The 24303-nt window shown below is 44.5% G+C and overlaps 1 protein-coding gene across 1 annotated transcript in view; it reads left to right on the top strand.

The window, feature by feature from the left end:
• ZFP28 (ZFP28 zinc finger protein) overlaps positions 1–24303 on the top strand; it is a 183404-nt gene that overhangs the window by 49534 nt on the left and 109567 nt on the right. The window lies entirely within an intron of this gene.

Below are 24303 nucleotides of genomic sequence, written 5' to 3'. Positions count from 1 at the left end.
TGCAAACACATGAATGTCATTCCCATTATTCCCGCCCCACAGTCTCATAGCTTTGGCTTACATGCCTCCACACACGGGGAGCTCACTCACACCGGCAGTTCTCAAACAAGGATGACTGTGTTCTCTTAAGAGATATGTGGTGGAATCTGGGATATTTGTGGTTGTTGCACCTTGGGAAAGATGCTCCTTGCATCTAGCAGGTGCCTGCTCAGCATCCTACAGTGCACAGGAAGGCCCCCACAGCAAAGAAGTATCTGGCTCCCAAATGTCAACACACCGGGTTCCTCTCTGACTACTCAGTCTTCAGTCCCGGAGACGATAACCCGCATTTAAATATCCCTTCCTGAGAGGCAGATGCCACCCTGAGCACGTCCCGTACAACCCCCTTACTGCTCCCAACCACGGCTGGAGGCAGGCACTGTTTTATCATCCACCTTGTACAGACAGAAGGACCAAGGGACAGGGAGGTTAAGCACTTTGCCAAGGTGACACTGCCAGGGAGTGGCAATGGTGGGGTTCAAACCGGCAGACCATCCCTATAACCGCAGGTGTTAATCAGTGTTCTGTTGCCTCCGGTCATCCCAGGGATGAGGTGGAAGCCACTCGGAAACCTGGAGCCGCCAGACCTACCTGGCTGGGTGTCCTGACCGCTCCTCCTGAGCAGCAGGTGAGGCCAAGCCTCTCCGAGGTGCTGCGCTGGGCTGGTGGCAGGCCAGTTCCTCCAAGGGGATGAGGTGATACAGCTCCAAGCCAGATTCCTTGCTCCAGAATGAATCCTCTGTTATAAGCACCAGGCAAGGACAGTGTTGGAGATGGGCCAGCATGGTTCACATCTGTGGCTTTGGCTCCAAGCCATGGCATCTCCTGATGCCTGTTTCTCTCTCATCTTGGGAATTCATCCAAGGTCACCTCTGGGAACTTTCTGTCCCCCGGAGGCTGAGAAGAAGGCTGACAAGTAGGGCATCAGCCATGCGGTCTGATTATGACCTTTCCAGAGTGTTCTGGTAAGAGCCAAAGCCGTGATAACTCATGTTACTGAGCGTTATTAATACCTTTTACTCCCAAGAACTATTGTTTTGCAAGGTTCATTTTTTGCTTCTCTCATCTTAAAGATACACTTGTTGAATCAATAGGGGTCACAAAAAAATACATCACTCCTTTCGTCTGCCACAGAATATCCCACTCTACGAATGAGAAATCAGTGTAGCCACCCCTAAACGGGTGGACTTTTAGGTTGTTTTAGGCATTTTTTGCCAAGATGAACAATTCTACCATTAGCATCCTTGCCCCTTTCTCGGACATCTTATTTTATGTCTTTCATAAAATCTTCAACATTTGTTCTTCATGGAAGTTTTGCATAGCTCTGTTCTTTCTCATTAACTCAGAGTTTTGGTGGCTCTTGTAGATGGGCTCTCATTTTCCATGACATTTCCTAGGTCATTATTACTGCGATTCACATAAGTTACTGATCCTTGTGTTTTGATCTTGCGTCGAGCCACGAGGCAGAATGTACTCTATTTACATCCATGTATAGAACACGTTTGGTTAAGTGAAATTGTTAAACTGAAGAGAATGCACCTTTTAACTCCCGTTAATTATGCACAGTCAGCAAACACAACTTTTCTCAGTATATTCCAACTGTATAAGAGTATCACTTTTTTTCTTTCCAGCCAATAGTGGATATATCAGTTTTAATTGTTTGCGTATCTGCTGGCCAAAAATCATCATGTTTTGTTTTGTTTTACTTTACATCCCTACGGTTTCTAGAGAGACTGGTCATCTTATTACATAAATGGTCACATGCTTGTGTTCTTCTGTGAAATGCTTGTACACAAAATGTCTTCTATTGGATGATTTGATTTTCTTTATTGATTTGTAGGTATTTTTAATATTACAGATATTGATCCTTTGTACAATTTTTCCCCCAGGCTCTTGACCTAAACATTTTCCTTTAGAATAGTTTTTATCATACTGAAGTTCAACAATTTATACGGTCATATCAGCTTATGGTTTTCTTTCCAGGGTTTACACCTTTCTTAAGTAGAAATTTCCACGTGGACATTACAAAATAATCTATATTTTCTTCTTCTGTGTCTAAGCTTTATATATTACATTTATCCCTTTAACATACCTGAAATTTACTTTCCGCATGTGGTGTAAAATAAGACCTCGTGGAGTTCCCACTGTGGCTCAGAGAGTTAAGAACCTGGCTAGTATCTATGAGGACGCAGGTTTGATCCCTGGCCTCCCACAGTGGGTTAAGGATATGGCACAGCTGCAAGCTGTGGAGCAGGTCGCAGATGCAGCTCAGATCCCACACTGATGTGGCTGTGGCGTAAGCCAGCAGATGCAGCTCCAATTCAACCCCTGGGAACTTCCGTATGCTCTAAGTGTGGCCCTAAAAAGACTAGCCTAGCCTGGACTAGAAGAAACCAGACTAGATCTTATTTTTGTTCCTCAAGTACAGAATTAGTATGTATTAGTGATCTTTTGCTGCATAAGAAATGACTCCAAAATTCCATGGTTTAAGACAACACAGTATCACCTTATGTTTTCTGTGGGTCAGGAATCTGGGCACAGCTTAGATAAATGGGCTTATGATTTCTCATAAAGATGAAATCAAGGAAGAACTGGTGAAGGATGCATTTCCAAGATAACCTATGTGGTCATTGGCAAGATTCAGTTCCCCCTGGGATGCTGGATGGAGGGCCTCGGTCCCTCTCTGGCCCTTGGCTGGAGGCCACCCTCAGTTCCTGGCTTTGTGGCCTCTCCACAGTGCAGCTCACAACAGCTTTCTTGTCTCAGAGAGAGCAAGAGAGGAAGACAGAGTGCCCTGCCTGGCGTTTGCGACCTGCTCTGGCTGGTGACATTGCCCTCCCTTCCAGTCTCTAGGTCCAGGCCAGACTCAAGCGGAAACTCAAGCGGAAGGGATTAAACAGACATGTGAGTGCCAAGTGGAGACCTCTGAGGCCCTGGAGACACACAACGACAGGTTAGGAGTCCGTATCTGCCTGTGTTTGTCCCCAGCTCTCTATTCTACCCCATTGTTATGTTTTCTGTTATGTTTTTGGGGACCCATGGAGGTCCCCACACCTCTCAGGGCATCGTCAAGATCAGAACTCTCAGAGCGCTGCTGATGAGGCTGATGGTGACGTTGCTGAATGTGATTCTTTTATATTATAGAATAAGAAGTGTCAACATCTGGAAAATATACATGGCTCAATGAACTAATTTTTTTCTCCCACATGACCAAGGCATGCTGTTACATGACCATGCACTGGTGGAAGATCCATTCAAAAAGAAAGTCAGAGAGGCCAATGGATTTTAATGTAACAGAGTATAAACCTTCATCAATGTGGTTTCAGATTCCACATGGAAATTAATTAAGAAATTAATCTCCACCACTTGTGATAGAACAGGATGGAGGATAATGTAAAAAAAGAATGTATATGTGTGTGTGTGTAAGAGAAAGAGAGAGAGAGGGAGGTTGACTGGGTCACTTTGATGAACAGTAGAAAATTGACAGAATACTCTAAACCAACTATAATGGAAAAAATAAAAATCATAAAAATGACAAAAAGAAATAATCTCAAAAATATACAAACATTTCATGGAGCTTTATATTTAAAAGAAACAATTAAAAAATGAGCAGAAGATCTAAATAGACTTTTCTCCAAAGACAGACAAATGACCAAAAAAAAAAAAACCCCAAAGGAAAAGATGCACACCACCACTAATTATTAGAGAAATCCAAATCGAAACTATTGTGAGGTACCACCTTATACCAGTCAGAGTGGCCAGCATCACAGAATCTACAAACAATAAATGCTGGAGAGGGTGTGGAGAAAAGGGACGCTCCCACACTGTTGGTGGGAGTGTAAATGGGTGCAACCACTTTAGAAGACAGTATGGAGGCTCCTTAAAAAGTTAAGTGTAGACCTACCATATGATCCAGCAATCCCACTCCTGGGCATCTATCTGGAGAAAACCATAATTTGAAAATAAACACGCACCACTGTGTACACTGCAGCCCTATATACAAGAGCCAAGGTGTGGTAGCAACTGAAATGTCCTTCAACAGAGGAATGGATGAAAAAAGAATCAAATGTTGGCATTTGCAGCAACATGGATGGACCTAGAGATTATCATACCAAACGAAGTAAGTCAGACAGAGAAAGACAAATATGTGATATCACTTACATATGGAATCTTTAAAAAGGACACAAATGAACTTATTTACAGACCAGAAACAAACTCAGATTTCAAAACCCAGCCTCCTCTGGTTGCCGCAGGTGAAACCACTGGGGGAAGAACTGGGAGAGTGGGAATAACACATACACAACTCTCCACAAAAGAGACGGCTCAGGAGAACTGACTGTCCAGCCCAGGAAAATCTGCTCAATAGACTGTAATAACCTACACGGGAAAACAGAATGGATATATTTACATGTGTGACTGATTCACTTTGCTGTACACTTGAAACTATACTCATTTTAAGTCCACTATACTCCAATAAAATTAAATTTTAAAAAAGAAACCACCATTTTATGTGTTAATACAGTGTCAAAGAAGAATATCCAAACTGACCTAAAAAGACTATCATGTTAGTTCTACTTTTTCCAACAATAATGTATATAAAGCTGGGCTTTCCCGACCAGCTTCAATGAAACAACCCATTGCAACAGATTGAAATCAGAAGTAGACATGTGCGGAGTTCCCGTCGTGGCTCAGTGGTTAACGAATCTGACTAGGAACCATGAGGTTGCAGGTTCGATCCCTGGCTTTGCTCAGTGGGTTAAGGATCCGGCGTTGCCATGAGCTGTGGTGTAGGTTGCAGATGCGGCTCAGATGCCGCGTTGCTGTGGCTCTGGCATAGGCCGGTGGCTACAGCTCAGATTCAACTCCTACCCTGGGAAGCTCCATATGCCATGGGAATGGCCCAAGAAATGGCAAAAAGAAAAAAAAAAAAAAAGAAGAAGTAGACGTGTGAACACAACTGCCTTCTGTTAAGTCAGACATGATGAGATTGCTAAACATCCTTATAAGAGGACAATGTTACTCTTCCCACTAAATCTATTTTGTTTCGAAAAATACATTTGCTTAAAATATGCTATTTGTGTTAACATATAATGGCTTTATTGTTGCTATTCTTAGATGACTTGGTAAGTTTTTAAAACTTCTCAATTTTAGTTTTCCCTTTTAGCTAATATGGATGGATAAAATCTATGCAACAAAAGCTCCTTGGGGTCATCAGCATATTTCTTGGCCACTCCCATGGCATGAAGAAGTCTCCAGGCTGGGAATCAAACCCACACCACAGCAGCAATCTGAGCCACAGAAGTGAAAACGCCAAATCCTTAACCACTAGGCCACCAGTGAACTCCCACTTACTTTTTGAGGTATATAAGCGTTCTGAAACCAAAACTTTTTTATAAATTCTACTCTATGTTTTCACATTTTGGGGATACCCTCTAGTTTCTGGGGCAACCATGGGGCTCATTGGGGTTCCCACGATGTGGCAGGGACAACCACTGCCCGAGAGGGTGGCAGAAACTGAGTCAGAGAGGGATACCTGGGATGGGGGGTTGGGAGGGTAGGACAGGGCTGGAGGTGTACATTTGGGGGAGTCATCAAAATATTAATGTCAAATAAAGCCACGGAGCTGGCTGTTCTCACTCAGGAAATCACTGACATGACAAAGCACACAGCTTCAGCATCTGCTCCTGGGCTGAATGTCTAGTGTCTACAGAGAGATAAAATAACTGAAGAACATCAGGTGCCAATTCCAGCTGACCCCAACCAGCCTCCCTCTGAAAGTCCTGGTGTCTGGTGAGACTTCCCTCACCTGCTCACACAAGTTGGAAATTCCATTAGCCCCACATCGACTTAGCTCCTCATAACTACCCATCCTTTTACGGCTACGAAAAGCTTCATTAAGTTGAAACTCCTGGATCCCCGAGGAGGAGAACTCTGAGAATGCACCCAGCACCCAGAGAGGTCCCTCCACCCTGGAGGCGTGGGGCTGGGGGCTGGAGCTGGAGGAACCAGGCAGAACTGGAGTAATTCTCCATTGCACCTTCCAAAGCCATTGGGGACTGTGGCCTCTGAGCTCGTTAGGAGCAGGCGAGCAGAGACTGACCTGGGAATTAGGAAGACAAACTTTTGACTTGATGAACTCATTAGCAGAGAAGCTGAGGAGGCGGCAGGCCCTTCTTCCCCAGGGCCAGCGACTCTGTCTTTGTGCTGAGAAAACACATCCCAGAGTTGCCAGAGAGGAGAAGATTTCTCCCACGTGGCTGAGGGCGGTCACTCCTTAGCTGGATGTGTTCCAGCTCTATGAACACATCCTCTTTGTCACATGGGCCCACGGGTGAGCACAGGGCTGTGACCGGTTCCCTTGTTGCACCTTCGGTGCCAAGCACACAACACACATTTGATTGAAAACTTGTTACGTGCCCAAAATGGTCTGATTTGTTTCTTTGCTGCAGAGGTTCCCAGGGGAGTCTTTGCTCCCCGTGGACACCTGGCAATGCCTAGAGCCTTCTCAGCTGTCACACATGGAAAGAGGGATAACCCCAGTCTAATCACGAGAAGAATCTCAACAGAGGGGCATCCTACAATAATGCCTGAGCAGTCATCTCCAAAACTGTCAAGCTCACTCAAAACAAAGAAAGTCTGAGAAAGTGTCACTGCCAAGAGGAGCCGGAGAAGCCTTAGGGACTGAATGTCTTGGAGGATCCTGGGTGGGATCCTGCTATAGAAAAAGGACGTTAGGTAAAAACTTAACAAACCTGAATAAAATATGTGTCAATTAATCTGGGCCATGGGATGCTCTGATAGCTGGTTAAACACTCTTCTGAATGTGTTCTAATAAGACCAAAACACAGCATATAGTTTACCTGTCTCCTAAACTTCCTTATTTTTTTCTTTTTTTAGGGCTACACCTGCAGCATATGGAAGTTTTCAGGCTAGGGATCGAATCAGAACTGTAGCTGCCAACCTACACCACATCTCAGAGCAATGCTGGATGCTTAACCCACTGGGTGAGGCCAGGGATCGAACTCACATCTACACGGATACCAGTCGGGTTCATAACCCAGTGAACCACAATGGAAACTCCCTTAAATTTCCTTTCAAGTGTAACACATCAAAGCCATCCAGGACCCTGGAGCCCCTTTTTCCAGTCTTCCATCTTCAGGGATCTCTTCCTGGTTTTCCTTTGAGGCTGTTGTGGTACCAAAGCTCATGACAATTATCAGAAGCAAGACAGAAGCAGGCAAGGAGGCAAGTGATCTTTCTCACCACATGTTAGAGAGCAAAGCTTTCCCAAGAGCTCCCAGCAAACTTTCCCTTATGTCTCATTGGCCGTTACTGGATCACATGGTGATCCCTAAATGAACTAGTTAATGGACAATGAGATTTCCAGGATAGGTTTGAATCTAAATCCACCTTAGGGGCTGGGTGCATAACTGGCTGAGCAAAAGTGGGGCTGGTTAGGAAGGGAGAAGGGGGAAATGGATATTGGGCAGGTAACTAGGAATGTTCTCTGTAAGCCAGAAGCTGACAGGAGCCCAAGGGAGGAAGGTAAAAGAGCAGAGGGGGAAGGGCAGAGAGGATGAACAAGGTAGGAAAGAGAAGGGACATGGAGAAGAGGGAGGAAAAATAATTGAGGAGAAGGAGAAATGGGGACATGAGGAGACAAGTAAGGAAAACAAGGAAGAGTGGGGATGACAGACAACAGAGGAGAAAAGAGGCATGGATAAAGAATGGAGGATGCAGCTGATGGAAGAGAACATAGGGAAGAAGGAGAGGAGGTTATTTTACATAATGGGCTGAGAGACCAACAATGGAATGGAGAGGGAGATAAAATGAGTTAGAAGCAAAGAGATGTGAGAGGAGAGAGTTATCTGATGGAGCATGGAATGGGATTTTCAGGGAATCAAGAGATGATCCCTTTAAAATGGCATCCTGTGTCTCCAAATGAGCTATACAAAAAAAAAGACCCAATATTACCGATGTACTATTATTGCCAAAAATATTTATCCTGAATCTAACAAAACTGACTAAATTCTTTTAAAAAATAAACTAAATTCTTTAAAAAACTAAATTATCATGAAACAAAAATGATCCTAGATTAGAAGAAACTAAACAAACATGACAGTTAAATGCAATGTGGATCCTTGATCACATTCTGGATGACTGGAAGAAACAGTTAAAAAGCATTATTGGAATAAAGAAATTTTTATACAAACCAGCTTGTATAGACTTGTACAAATATTAAGAAAGATTACTGTGTAGAGTTCCCAGTGTGGCTCAGTGGAAATGAATGTGACTAGCATCCATGAGAATGCAGGTTCGATCCCAGGCCTTGCTCAGTGGGTTAAGGAATCCAGCATTACCATGAGCTGTGGCGTAGGTCGCAGACACGGCTCAGCTCTGACATTGCTGTGGCTGTGGTGTAGGCTACAGCTCCAATTCGACCCCTAGCCTGGGAACCTCCATATGATGTGGGTGTGGACATAAAAAAAAATATTACTGTGGTTATGATGTAGAATGCCCTTGTTCTTAGGGAAGCCTGCTGAAGTATTTAGAGGTGAGTAGTTTTCTAAATTTCAGCTGGTTTAACAAAAGTGGACTATATATGAGAGCAGAGTCTCTCAACGATGGCATTACTGACATTTGGAGCTGGACAATTTTTTGTTGTGGGGGACTTTCCTGTGCACTGTAGGATATACAGCAGCATCCCTGGCCACCATCCACTAAATGCAAGTCACACCCCTAGCCAACTCATGACAGTAAGATGTTTCTTCCCCACTCACATCAATGAGCAGATCATCCAGGCAGAAAAGCAATAAGGAAACATGAGCCTTAAGTGACATATTAGAACATATAGGCTTAATTGATACTTTTAGAACATTCCATCCTAAAGCAGCAGGATACATAGTCTTCCCAAGTGCACATGGAACATTCTCCAGGATGGATCACATGCTGGGCAAAAAAGCAAGACTCACTAAACTAAAAAAAGCTGAAATCAATATGGTCCTGCTGCATAGCATAGGGAATTATATCCAATCTCCTGAGACAGACCATGATGGAAAACAATGCTTTTTTTAAAAAAAAAAAAGTATGTTAAAAAAAAAGAAAAAAGGGAAAGGGCTTAAATCAACAAAATTAGAAATGAAAAAGAAAAATGTACAACTGACACCATAGAAATACAAAGGCTCGTAAGAGACTGCTACAAGCAACCATATGCCAATAAAATGGACAACTTAAAAGAAGTAGACAAATTCTTACAAAGGTGCCATCTCCCAAGACTGAACGAGGAAGAGGGGGAAACATGAACAAACCATTCACAAGCACTAAAATCGAGTCTGTGATTTAAAACGCCCGATAAGCAGAGTCCAAGACCAGATGGCTTCGTAGGTGAAATCTACCAAACGTTAGAGAAGAGTTACTACCTTTCTTCTGAAACTATTCCAAAAAAGTTGCAGAGGAAAGAAAAATTCCAAATTCATTCTATGAGGCTACAATCACCCTGCTCCCAAACCAGACAAAGACATCACAAAAAAAGAAAATTACAGGAGTTCCTGCTGTGGCACAGTGGGTTAAGAATCTGATTGCAGCAGCTCTGGTCAATGCAGAGGTGTCAGTTTGATCCCCAGCCCCATGAAATGGATTAAAGGATCTGGCATTGCTGAAGCATGCTGCAGCTGTAGCTCAAATTCAATCCTTGGCCCAGGAACTTCCATAAATCACAGGTGTGGCCATATTTTTTTAAAAGCAAAATTACAAATCAATATCACTGATGAACATAGATTCAAAAATCCCCAATACTCACAAACCCAATCCAAAAATACATTAAAAGAATCATACTCCATGCTCAAGTGGGATTAATTCCAGGGATGCAAGATTTTTCATTATCTGTAAATCAGTGTGATACACCACATTAACAAATTGAAGAATAAAAATCATATGAACAGCTTGATAGATGCAAAAAAGCTTTTAACAAAATTCAACACAATTTATGATAAAACTCTCCAGAAAGTGGACATAGAAGGAACATACTTCAACGTAATAAAGGCCATATATGACAAACCCACAGCTAACACTATACTCATTGACGAAAAACTCAAAGAATTTCCTCTAAGATCAGGAATGAGACAAGGCTGTCCACTTTTACCCAACATACATTTGGAAGTTCTAGCCATGGCAATATGAGAATAAAAAGAAACAAAAGTAACCCAAATTGTAAAAGAAGAGGTAAAACTGTCCTGTTTGCAGATTATGTGACACTATACATAGAAAATCCTAAAGATGCTATCAGAAAACTACTAGAACTCATCGATAAATTCAGTAGACTTGCAGCATACAAAATTAATACACAGAAATCTCTTACATTTCTACACACTGACAACAAAAGATCAGAAAGAGAAATTAAGTAAAAAATCACATTTACCATCACATCAAAAGGCAAAAAAATATCTAGGAATAAAGCTACCTAAGGAGGCTAAAGACCTGTACTCTGAAGACTATAAGATATTGATGAAAGAAATCAAAGATGACACAAATAGATGGAAAGATACATAATGTTCTTGGATTGGAAGACTCAATATTGTCAAAATGACTACACTACCTAGGGCAATCTACAGATTCAACATAATCTCTATCAAATTACCAATGGCATTTTTCACAGAGCTAGCACAAAAAAATTTAAGTTTTGTATGGAAACACAAAAGACCCTGAATAGCCAAAGCAATCCTGAGCAAGAAAAATGGAGCTAGAAGAATCAAGCTCCCCGATTTCAGACTAAACTATGAAGCTACAGTAATCAAAACAAAATGGTAATGACACAAATATAGATCAATAGAACAGGATAGAAAGCCCTGAAATAAACCCACACACCTATGGTCAATTAATCTATAAGAAAGGAGTTAAGAATATACAACGGAGAAAAAACAGTCTCTTCAATAAGTGGTGCTGGAAGAACTGGAGAGCTACATGTAAAAAAAATGAAATTAGAACATCCTCTAACACTATACACAAAAATTAACTCAAAACGGGTTAAGGATCTAAATGTAAGACTGGATACTCTAAAATTCTTAGAGGAAAATATAGGTAGAACACTCTTTGACATAAATCCAAGCAACATATTTTTGGATTCACCTCCTATACCAACGTAAAAACAAACAAACAAATAAACAAATGGGACTTGATTAAACTTAAAATCTTTTTCATGGCAAAGGAAACCATGAACAAAACAGACAGCCTACAGAATGGGAGAAAATATTCCCAAATGAAGTGACTGGCATTAATCTCCAAAATAAACAAACATACCATGCAGCTCAATATTAAAAAAAAAAAAAAAAAAAACTGGGCAGAAGATCTAAATAGACATTTCCCCAAAGAAGACATACAGTTGGCCAAAAACCACATGAAAAGATGTTCAACATTGGTAATTATTAGAGAAATGCATGTCAAAGTAACAATGAGCAATACTTCACACCAGTCAGAAGGGCCATCATCAAAAATCTACAAACAATAAATACTGTAGAAGGTGTGGAGAAAAGGGAAGCTTCAACACTGCTGGTGGGAATGTAAACTGGTACACACACCACGGAGAACAGTACAGAGGTTCCGTAAAAGACTAAAAATAGAACTACCATATAATCCAGAAATTCCACTCCTGGGCATTATCTGTAATAAATCCTAATTCCAAAAGATAATGCACCCCAGTGTTTATTGCAGCACTATTTACAATAGCCAAGACATGGAAGTAACCTGAATGTCCATCAACAGAAGAATGGATACAGAATATGTCACACACACACACACACACACAGAGGAATATTAGCCATAAAAAGGAAAGAAACAATGCCATTTACAGCAACATAGATTATCATACCAAGTAAGTCAGATAGAGAAAGACTGATATCACTTATGCGTGGAATCTAAAATATGACATGAATGAACTTATCTATGAAACAGATAGAGACTCACAGACTTCAAAAACAAAACACAGTTACTGAAGGGGAAAGATAGGGTAAATTAGGAGTTTAGTAGACATACACACTACTATATATGAAATAGATAATCAACAAGGACCTACAGAATGGCACAGGGAACGCTACTCAATACTATGTAATAATCTATATAGGAAAAGAATATGAAAAATAATGGACATATGTATATGTATTACTGAATCACCTTGCTGTACAAAACAAAAACATGTATCAACTACACCCCAACATAAATAAAAATTAAATTAAAAATGAAAATAGATGCAGCCCATACATTTAGAGTGGATTAAAAAAGTCCTACTGAGTTCCTGTCATGGTGCAGCAGAAATGAACCCGACTAGGAACCATGAGGTGGTGGGTTCGATCCCTGGCCTCACTCGTTGGGTTAAGGATCTGGCATTGCTGTGAACTGTGGTGTAGGTTGCAGATGCGGCTTGGATCCTGCCATTACTGTGGCTGTGGTGTGGGCTGGCAGCTGTAGCTCCAATTCGACCCCTAGCCTGGGAACCTCCATATGCCTCAGGTGTGGTCCTAAAAAAAAAAAGGAAAATAAAAAAAAATGAAGTACAGTGTTAACAATTGGCAAATCACTGAGAGATGTGTCGGTGTTCGCTGAACTATTCTTTCAAGTATTTTCAAAATTGAAAACCTTTAAAACCAAACATTAGTTAAAAGAAATAGTGACTCTTTCACAGTCAATTACTAATGTTGGTCACTGTGAAAAAAAATTTCCAACAATTACATTTATCATTGATGTACTTCGACTCCCCTCTGCCCTAGGGACAACACTCAAACTCCTTATCCAGGCCTCCAGGCCCCCATTTCTTAGCTTGTTCACTCACTGCAGCTCTATATTCATTTTGCTGTCCCAGGTGCCCTGCAAATCCTGGTCTCAATAAACGGCTCAAAAATTCACCATCTTTAACCTTCAACACCTCCTAACATCTGTTCCTTTCTTTACATCCACCTCACCTTCCCAAACAGGAATTCTCCCAAGCCGACACTGTTCCACCTGCCTCTTGGGCAAATTCTTTATCATTTAAAACACAACCCACTGCTCTCGCCTCTGGAGAACAACATGCAAGCTTCCCAAGCCAAACGAGAGAGCATTCTGCCCCAAGTCCTGCTTACTAGGGAGAGTGCATTAACTGCCTATCGCTGCTATAACAAATTACCACAAACTTGGTGGCATAAAACAAAGCAAATTTATTACCTTACAGTTCAGGTGGTCAGAAATCTGAAAAGCTGTTTCACAGACGTTGGCAGGGTACCATTCCTTCTAGAGGAGGTTCTGCGAGAAAGACCACTTCCTTGTCTTTCCCAGCTTTTCGAGACCTACAAATTCCTTTATTCCTGGTTCCTTCCTCCACCTTCAAAGGCAGAAATTGCCTCACTCAGACCTCTGCATCTGTCATCCCATTTTCTCTGTCTCTCCTACCCTCCCCGTCCCATCACCCCCACCCCCTGTTCGCCTATACAAGGACCCTCACGATTGATTGGGCCCACCTGGGTAACGGAGCATCCTCTCCCCATCTCGAGATCATCAACCACACCTGCCACGTCCCGATGGCCATGCAGTGTAACATACCCCTGGGTTTGGGGATTGGCAGGTGGACATCTCTGTGGGGCCCCTTATTCTATCTACTACAAGGTACCAGCAGGAAACTGAGGTCCTCTCTTTTTAACTGTCCACAAAGGATTGGATTTCTACCAGCTGCTTCACCTTCCCCAAGGAAGATGGTTTTGTGTAGTGTGTGAGCGCTAAGGCTTGAGAAACAGGACCATAGAACCCCAGCCTTCACAAGTGATCATGCCATCCCAAGACACAGGGACTGTTCAACTCCACCAACCAAAGGCCACCAGAAACAACCTGCTGTCCAAAAAAAAAAAAAAAAGGAGTTAAGTTTACGGAACTTGCTGCAACTTGAGAGAGCAGGTGCCAGGGAAGGGAAACTATGGGGTGGCCCAGTAAGAGAGAACTGGAAGGGGTTTCTTCTAGGATAGGGGCTCAAGCTGGATGCTTCTAAGGAGCTTTTAAGAAAGCAGAGAGAATGACTGGTCGCATCTTCCTTCCTCTCTTCCTCCGCTTCTCCTTCGACAGGTGTTTGCTTAGCATGCAATGGTAGACAATTGCTTTTTATGTTTGCTTCCTTCCCTTGAATCTGAGAGGGATTGTGACTGCAGAGGACGTGACCCCATGACTGTCCAAGGTCATACAATTTGATACAGCTCCTGCTTTGTGCTTGGTCTCCTCTGCTCCTCGCTCCTAGCCTAGCTGTCCTTCTGTGAGACTTTCCAAACTAGTTCACATGGATACATGACATATCGAGGCCACATGTAGGAGCTCTGCCTGACAATCAGATGACAACCCAAACATGGGTACAGACACTTCTAGATCATTCCTGCTTTATGAGGAGACACCACTCTTTAGACTTCAGCTTTCTCAGCTGAGGCCACAGGCATTGAGGAGCAGAGACAAGCCCAACCTGCTCTGCTCTGTCTCAATTCCTGACCCAAAGAACAGGAGGATGTTAACAGGGTTGTTTTATGCCTCTAAGTCTGGGGTGGTCTATTAGGCAGCAATTATAACTGAAGCAGTGGCAGGTGCTTCTTTGCCAAGAGAGCCCTGATCGAGTGCATTGCTAGGAAGCAAGGTACTCACGGACCGGGGTGCTCAGCTCTGGGAAGTCAATCAGAATTCGTATTAGCCAAAACCAGTGCTATTGGTTTAGGGGTGAGGGCGTGGTCCTGTCCAGCCAATGAGATAGAAGGGGAAGTCCGATGCTGCTCCACTGGAAAGACTTTCCCCTGTATGAAGAGGCAGGAAGAGAAACTAGAGTCCACATTATCCCCCTCCCTCCCTTCTTTTTTCTTCCTTGATGTTTTATGGGTGTTGTTCTGTGAGGACGGGGTACGTGAGGGCACTGGCAGCCGTTTCATTACCATGGGGAGAAACCTAGAGAAGTGAATGCGAAGCACTGATATCATGGCTACACTGAATTAACGAATCTGGAACGACCTCTCTATAGCAAACTCGAGGAAGTAGAGTTGCCAGATTTCTCAAATAAAAGTGCAGCTGTTGGTGGGAATGTAATTTGGTACAATTACTATGAAAACAGTATGGAGGTGCCTCAAAAAACTAAAAATAGAACAACCATATGATCCAGAAATCCCACTCCTGGGCATCTATCTGGAGAAAAGCATAATTTGAAAAGATACATACACCCTAGCGTTCATCACAGCACTATTTACAATAGCCAATACATGGAAGCAACCTACATATCCCTCAACAGAAAAATGGATAAAGAGGTGGTACATATAGATAATGGAATATTACTCAGCCATGAAAAGAAGGAAATAATGCCATTTGAAGCAACACGGCTGGACCTAGAAATTAGCATACTAAGTGAAGTATGTCAGACTGTGAATGACAAATATATGGTATCAATTATATGTGGATTCTAAAAATAGATACAAATGAACTTATTTGCAGAACAGAAACAGACTCCCAGGCTTTGAAAAAACATATGGTTACCAAAGGATTGTGGAAGGGGGAAAGGGATGGACTGGGGGGTTGGAATTGGCATAGGCACACTAAGGTATATGGAATGATTGGTCAATGGGGACCTGCTGTATAGCTCAGAGAACTCTACCCAATATTCTATGATAACCCATGTGGGAAAAGAGTCTGAAAGAGCATGGCTGTGTGTACATGTATAACTGAATTACTCTGTTATACAGCAGAAATTATCACAACCTTGTAAATCAATTACACTTCAATAAAACCTTGTAAATAAATACATAAACAAATAAATAAATATCTTCCTTCCCCACACCAAATAAATAAATAAAAGTGCAGGATGCCCAGTTAAATTGGAGTTTCAGGTAAATAAACTTTTAGAAAGTCTAAGTATGGCCTGTGCAATATTGGGAACATACTTTAAAATATTCATATAATTCTACTTCAAGGAAAGTCTGTTGATTTTATGCAACTTAAATGTGAGTGTCCTATATTTTATCTGGCAACCCTAAGAGGCAATAAACTCATTATTGGTTCAAGAATCAGGAGGATAGTATGGTTACACGGTCTCTGAAACAAGACTATAAGAGTCCAAACCCTGGTTCCCCTTTCACCGGGTGATGGCATTCATCCAGTTCTTATCCTCTCCGTGACTCAGTTTTTACTGTCTGCAAAACGGTAACGATGATTATAACCAGACCACAGTGGTGTTATCAGAACTAAAGCAACATGCATACAGCATGTACAATGTACCTGGCCCACCTGTGCACAATTTAAGTGCTGGCTCTCACGGTTTACTTATCCATTGAACTCCTGTTGTCAGTGTCCTGGATTTTTGTCATTCTAATAGGTGTGCAGCGGTGTCTTGCTGTTGTTTTAACACGTATTTCCCTGAGACATATGATGCAGGACATTTTCACATGCTTATTTGGCATCTGTATATTTTCTTTGGTAAGGTGTCTATTAAGGTCTTTTGCCCATTTTTAAATTGGGTGGTTGTTTTTCCTTATGATTGAGTTTGAAGGGTTCTTTGTATATTTTGGATAGCAGTGCTGTATCAGATGTGTCTTTTGAGGTGTTTCTTTTCGATCCATGGCTTATCTTCTCATGCTATGACTTAGGCCACTTTCAAAAGACCCCTGATATCTTGCAGCTGAACGTATTCTTATGGGGACAGGGGACTGTGCTCTGTCAGTGAGATAACCCAACCATGGCACCCCGTCCTTCTTTGACCAAGAGGTGGCCAATCCATTATCCCCTCCTGTGGCTCAAGCATGGAAAACGCTTGGAGCCAATTCTTTGTGAAAATTCCAACAGAGAATCATGTGGTCTTAGGGTCCTTGGAGTTGCCTCAATTCTCTGTTTTCTGAAGCGTAATTGGCTTTTCCATGTATTCTACCGGCCACCGCAGAGACTTCCGATAGAGTCAATACTTTGGCTTAAGTTAGCTATTGACCAATTCCATCAGCAAATCTTTATTGAGGGCTTACTATGTGCTAAGCACTCCTCTGAGCACTGGGGTTACAGTAGTGAACAAAATGGACCAAAGCCCCGTCCTCATGGAGCTCACATTCTGGTCAGAAAGACAATAAACAAGTTGCATGAAGCCCATGGCAGGTTCAGTGTTGATGATTGTGAAGGAGGCATGGCCGGCTACAGGCATGGCTAAAACCGCAGCTTCAACTCTACCCACTTGCCAAGGCTGTAAAGGAGGAGAGGTAATGCCTAGCGTTCCGCCTCTCCGCCCATGGATCTGGGAGGGGCTTAGCATCCGAAGAATGAGGAACGACCCAGGAGACCTGATTTTATCTGCTGAGTGGCAAAGGACCCAAGAAGTTGCATCCTGAAAGTTTCAAGGCAGGAAGCAATGGCAAGGTTTCGAGTCTGGAGGCAGAGAGGGAGTGAATACAGAGTTCTCAAAAGGAGTATGCGGGTTTTAGGGGCCCCTTGAGACCTCTGCCAGTAGAAATGCGGAGGCCCAGGTGCCCTCTGCTCCTGACAGAGTCTGTGTTTGTTTAACAAAGACCTTTTCTTTTTTATTTTTTTTTATTTTTAGGGCCTCACTCATGGCATATGGAAGTTCCCCAGCTAGGGGTCAAATCAGAATTACAGCTGCCAGCCACAGCCACAGCCACAGCAACGCTGGATCCAAACTGCCTCTGTGACATACATGACAGCTCACAGCAATGCTGGAACCCCAACCCATTAAGTGAGGCCAGGGATCAAACCCGCAGCCTCATGGATACCAACAGGATTCGTTTCTGCTGAGCCATGATGGGAACTCTGCAACCCAAGACTGTAACACACAGACCCTACACTGTGCCAGGCTCTCCCGGACACTGGGAACACAGAGGTAAATGCGATGCAGACCCTATTTTCAAGGAGCCCCCAGCCTGGAGAGGGGAGCTAGACAGTAACACGTCCACTGCAGCTGACTGAGCATCCCCATGTGCCAACCCCAGGGATACATGTTTCACATACATAATTCATTCAATTCTCATAATCCACGTCACAAAAATAACTCGGCTGGAACTAACATCAGATTATATCATTCGCTGGGTTAGAATTCTGCACTGCTCCCCATTATAACAGAAATACGGTACCCCCAAGTTCAGAAGCTTCGCTGTGGCCTCCAAGGTGTTATAACATGTATCTGATGTTTTCCTCATCTCCTGCAAAGGCCCTCCTGCCTCAGAATCTTGGTGCTCACTCATTTCTCTTCCTGGAAAAATCATGATAGTAATAACATTTTCCACACCATTACCAGCATTTGTTATCCCTTGTATTTTTGATTAAAAAAAAAAAGAAAGAAAGAAAAAGAAAACCCACCCAGACAGTGGTGGTTCTGTTGACAGATGGTATCTCTTTGAGGGTTTGATTTGCATTAGGGAAGGCAAGGATTGGTGGGGGGTGGGTGTTGACAGGTTTTAATTTTAACCTGCTTCTATCAGCTCTCCCACCGGGGTGGCCGTATCCATCTGCACTCCCACCAGAAAAGGAGGAGAGGACCCAATGCTTGCCAACATCAAGCCGGCGTGGGCTGGAACTAGGCTTTTGCACCATGGGGAGGTGGATCCTCTCCAGCTGTGTCAGGCGAGGGGCTGCGGGAGAGAACAGCAGTGTCTCACCACTCCCTGGAGCTGGGCACACAGGTGGATAATCCACCCTGATGCTGAGATCTTCAGGGAGAATGACAGCCTCGAGGTCCCTGGCCAGAGGTTGATATCTCATGGAGCCCCGCCTCCAGCCAAGCCCCTGAGCTGTGGACGCACTGGGAGCTGGGATGTCAACTTCATCCTCTTTGGCATCAGAGCATCTTTGGTTGTTCAGGGAGAAAAGGGTGGGTCTTCTGAGGATCTAACCAGGGGCAGGATGCTTTGCTGTGTGAGTCGGTGAGGTTCACTGACTGGGCTTCATTTCCTGCCTCATCCATTGTTGGAAGGTAACCTTGCAGAACGGAGTGATGGTAGGAGGAGGAAGGTAGGAGAAAGACTGTTGGGTCATGTGGGCAGACTGACCCTCTCTGAGCTTCACTTTTCTGGTCTGAAAATGAAGAGCATTGGCTGTTCTTCAAAAACTCTATATTCGATAACCATAAACTAATTCCCTCTCTACTTCCTTTCTTCCCTCTCTCCCTCTCTCACGCCCTTTTTCCTTCTTTCATTCCTCACTTCCTCCTTCTCACTCTCTTAATTCTTTTTTACCAAAACTCATTTAAAAAGATAAAACAAACCCATTTGTCTACAAAGATGCCCACTGCAGCATTCTTTAAGATTCTAAAAAATTGAATACAACTTGGTCGTGCTAATGATGACAGCAAGACAGCCCTAATTCAGTGCTTGCTACTTGGCAGGACCTGAATTAAGACTTTTTATTTAATTTATTCAACGCAACCTATGGAGGTTCCCATGCTAGAGGTCGAATTAGACCTGCAGTCGCTGGCCTATGCCACAGCCATAGCAATTGCCAGATCTGAGCTGGGTCTGCGACTTGCACCACAGCTCACGGCAATGCCGGACCCACTGAGCGAGGCCGGGGATCAAGCCTGCGTCCTCATGGATGCTAGTCAGATTCGTTCCCACTGAGCCATGACGGAAACTCCTGAACATTTTTATTAACATGGAAAAACATCCCATGGATGAAAGACGCTAAAATGCAAATTGTGATTAAAAGCCAATTGCAATTTTGTTTTCAAAATGCAATTGCACCTTGTGTGTGAACACTGTTCTTGCACCCTTTTCTACTACGTCACGGTCGAGTTTTCCACTGTAGGAATACACCGTAATGTGCTTCCCCAGGCCCGACAGACATCAGGTTTCTTCTAGTCTTATATTCTTAGAAATACTGCTCTGTTTGAATTAGCCTTTGAGTGCACATGCAAGTCTATGAGAAGGATAAAGTCCTCTAGGAGAACCGCAGGGCCAAGACACTTTCCTGAGGGTTTGAGTGGGCAGATATTGCCACTACACCCTCCAAAGACTCTACTCCAGTTTACAGTCCTGTCAATCATGTGTGCGAATGCTGGTGGGAAGGTCTTCATCGTCATTCTGAAGATCTGAGGATGGAGGGGCTGTCACACGGGGTGATAAGCTTCCTGTCATGAAAGACAGGCAAGTAAGGGCTTAAAAGCTACTCAGTGGGGATGCTGCCTTGGTCTTGGCTCCAGAATCACAGAAGGGAAGCGGGCGAGGTCACCTGCGGAAACCAAACCTTCTAAAGTGGGATGACCATGAGGGGGGTAGCGGGAAGCTCATCAAATGTGTATTGAGTTCCCTGCCTTAACACCTTTGTGCATGAAAGTCAAGAGCCCTGGCTCTGTGCCGCTCTGATTCCGCTCTGATTTCCCTGTGGTGAGAGCAGTGCAGGAGCCATATCTGAGACATGCCCAGATATCACCAGAGACTAAAATCTGCCTCACAACAAGGGGGGTCAGTATTCCTAGTTGCAATTCGCTTGTGTGGAAGTGAAGGCTTGAGTAGGGACAAAATTGCCCCAACGTCACACAGCCAGTGAGGTATGTCTGGAACTATTTATTTTTAATGGTTAGTAATAACAGTAACTACCATTGAGCTCTTGCTAGATGCCAGCCTGTTCTTCTTTTTTTTTTTTTTTCTAATGGCTGCACCCATGGCACATAGACATTCCCAGGCTAGGGGTCGAATCAGAGCTGTGGCTGCCAGCCTACACCACAGTCACAGCAACACTGGATCCGAGGCGCATCTGTGACCTACATCGTAGCTTGTGGCACCACTGGATCCTCAACCTGCTGAGTGAAGCCAGGGACTGAACCCGCATCCTCTCAGACACTGTGTCAGGTTCTTAACCGGCTGAGCCACATGGGAACTCTAGTTTGTTCTATCAGATCATCTGGGTTGACTCTTAGTCACCATCATGAGGAAGGTACCAAGGTCTGACCCATTCGACAGGGGATGAAACTGAGTAGCATATCAATAGCAGAGGATCCCATTTTCCTTAAAAACATTAAAATTGTGGAGTCCCCTGATGGCTCAGCGGGGTAGCGCTGTCACTGCTGTGGCTTTGGTTACTGCCGTGGTGCGGGTTCCGTCCATGGCCTGGGAACTTCTGGGGCCAAAAATAATTAACATTTTATGGGAGAGCCAGCATCTCATTTATCTAAAACCCACACATGTCTTCTTGGCTATTGCCCAATGGTTAGTTTTTCCAAGCCAGGATTTCCATGGCATTGTTTAGCGTCTTCCAAGCAAACTCATTGGATTCTCCAGACCCTGTGGATTGGATGTATTGAAAGATCCAATACCTACATAGTATTTGTTTTGTTTTGTTTTTTTTCTTTTTTGGTTTGCTTTTTTTCTTTGATTTTTTTTCCATACATATTATTCTTTCATAGGCAATGGGAGTTCAGAGGGTCAAAAGTCCTTGCTCATAATCAGGAAGGAGTTTGAACCCAGTGCTGTGTGAGCTTCGCTCACGACCCCCGGGACTCAGAGGAAGAAGACAAGGTACGTCTCACTGGGTAAGTGCAAATCTGAGGGGTCCATGGATGGCCACATCCGCCAGGACTGAGGGAGGCAGGAGGAGGGGGTGCTGTGTGGGTTTGGGGTAAGTCGGACGGGCGTCTGGGAGGGAGCTAATGCATTACTCGCTGATCTGTTACCTGACATGTGCAGCGGCCACACAGTATAGAGCTTATCCTGGTGATGGACGCTGGGGATTGAGATCCGTGCCCCCTCATCCCCTTGAGCCAAGTCACTCAACGTCCGTGACCCAGTTTCCTCATACGCGAAAGGAGGGTGACAATCACAGCACTTCACCCAGTGGCACTGAGGCCACAATGACAGCACTGGTGCCAGTAGGTTCTCGGACTCCCCCCCCCCCCCACTGAGGAGGAAGCGGAAATCTGGAGACGTTACACCATCGACGTCTCTCTGAGGGAGCGCATCCAATCCGTGACGGAAAGACCTCTCTCCACTCACGGTGCCCGAGTGCTCATCCCCATCCCGAAGCTTGCACCTGAACCCCAGTGCTGTCCACCCACCCTCTCCACAGCAACCCAGCTTGGGGGGACTTCACATCCCCCAGCCGAAACTTCCTTCTTCTTACCCCCACCCCAAACCTGACCATGTCCGAGTCTTTCCACCTCCGTAAACGGCGGTATCCCATTGCTGTGGGCAAACAGCTAGGGTTTACCTTGGCTCCGCCCCATCCTCCACCCCTCAGACCCCTCCTGCCCAAGGCACCAGGGATGCTACGGACTCACCCCCAGATTTTACCCACGTCCTCACCGCTCCAGCCCCAGACGCTCTCATTCCTCTCCAGGATTACTGTAGCTGACTGCCCCTCTCTGGTTCCTCCCTTGGCCCCAAAGGTCCCTACAGAGAAGCCTCGTTACTTCGCTGAAACCAGAATAGTCAATAAATATCAGCTGAATAAACAAGACGAGGGAGAAATCTTCAGAAGCGTGGAGGCAGATACAGGTGCCTGGAGAGGTGATGGGGACGCTTGCTGGTTCAGATACCAGACGAAGAATCCAAAATGTGTCCACCAGGAGATGGGTACAGAGTCTCCAGTCTGGTGCAGGAACGATGTTCTGTGCTCCTCCGGAGAACTATAGTCACAGGCTCTGGTGGAGAAGGGCTGGGGCTGGTGAGAATGGAAGCAGAAGGGCAGGACATCCTTTACATGGAAGACGATCATGGCCTAGGCCAGGGTGTTGGTCATGGAGATGGCACAACATAAGACCACCAATCAGTGTACACGGTTGTTCTTTTAAACACATCCCCAACTTCAAGAAGTAGGGGTGTGAGGGAGTTCCCTGGTGGCTCAGAGTGCTAAGGACCTGCTGTTGTCACTGCTGTGGCTCAGGTTGCAGCTGTGGCTCGGGTTCAATCCCTGGCCTGGGAATTTCTGCACACCGTGGGCACAACCAAAAGAAAAAAGAGAAAGAACTAAGGGTGTGAACCTGGCATGTGAAAAGACTAGGCATGACTCTCGGGCTACTGTTTACCAGATGACAACTTTGGGAAAGTTATTCATTGTGAGAGTGCCAGTTCCCCCTTGACTTGAAAGAAGACACTGATCCCCCGGGCTTAATTTTCTTCATCCACAATCCTGAGATAGAGAGGTTTTTTAAAAAAAAACTATGTAAACTACTTACAGATCAGAAGGCAGGCATTGAAGGGACACAGTTTTCTTGCAGGCACGGGAGGGTTAATAAATGGGGCAGATGTGGAGTTTCAACCCTGACTCCAGCTCCCACTGTTCGGCAGCGTAGCCAGATACCACATTGTCTGCTGAGACTGGCATGGCTTTAGGGCTCTGTGGAAAAGAGTGGGAACAGCCAGAGTGAGGCAGAAAGGAGCAGGAAGTGAGGACCTGGGGAAATTATGAGAAGGATGCATCTACGCAGAAGGGCACAGCAAGAAATGAGAAAAATCTGCTCCTTACATATTCAACAATTTATTTTTTGGCTGCACCCACAGTATGTGGAAGTTCCCAGGCCAGGGATTGAACCCTTACCGCAGCTGCAGCCCATGCCACAGCTACAGCAACGCTGGATCCTTACCTCGCTGCACAAAGGAACGTCCATTCCACTCAACAGGTATTTTTGAGCGAGTTCTATTTTGCCAGACATTGAACTAGATCATGAGGAATGTAACTGCCTATAGATGTTCACCAGTCTATAAATATCTGTTCAGCACCTGCTATGGACCGAGCATTGTATTAGGTGCTGGGGCTAAAATCATGGACAGGGGGTGATGTGTGCAGTTAACTGTTGATGGAGCAGCTAATATGACCTAGACATGAGACCAGGGTTGGGAGGCTTTTATGCAAAAACCTTGTTGCTCCCCTCCTGAGGAAGCCACCCCTCTGTTCACCCAAAGCACCCTGAGGTCCAGAAACAGGTCTGACTTTGCTATTCATCTCCAAATCCCAGCTCACCGCCTGCCACAGTGCCCGGTGCAGTGGGTACCCTCTGGCTGAAATAAATGAATGAACAGGGCGGCCATACCTAAAGGGGGGCTGGATACCCTGACAGCGTGGCTAAGCTTCACCCTGTATGCCATAGGAGTAGAGACACGACACGGTAGGGGGTGGGGTTCCTTCCACACACATGGAGGCCCGTGGACGTGTTCGGCCATGCTTACTGAGCTCCTCCTGCATGCCAGCCCCAGGGCTGAGAATTGCTGCGTGCCACTTCACTCATTCTTTGCGAAAACTCTTGGGAGAGAGAAGTTACAGCATCACATAAAGAAGAACAGGTCATACTGGGCATCTGGTGGGAAG

Source organism: Sus scrofa, chromosome 6 (assembly GCF_054392235.1).
Source record: "Sus scrofa isolate SSC_HxYL_T2T_F1_AM1 chromosome 6, Sscrofa_HxYL_maternal_Yorkshire_Landrace_v2.0, whole genome shotgun sequence".
In the NCBI taxonomy this organism is placed as follows: domain Eukaryota; kingdom Metazoa; phylum Chordata; class Mammalia; order Artiodactyla; family Suidae; genus Sus; species Sus scrofa.
This window is presented reverse-complemented; position numbering and strand designations above follow the sequence as displayed.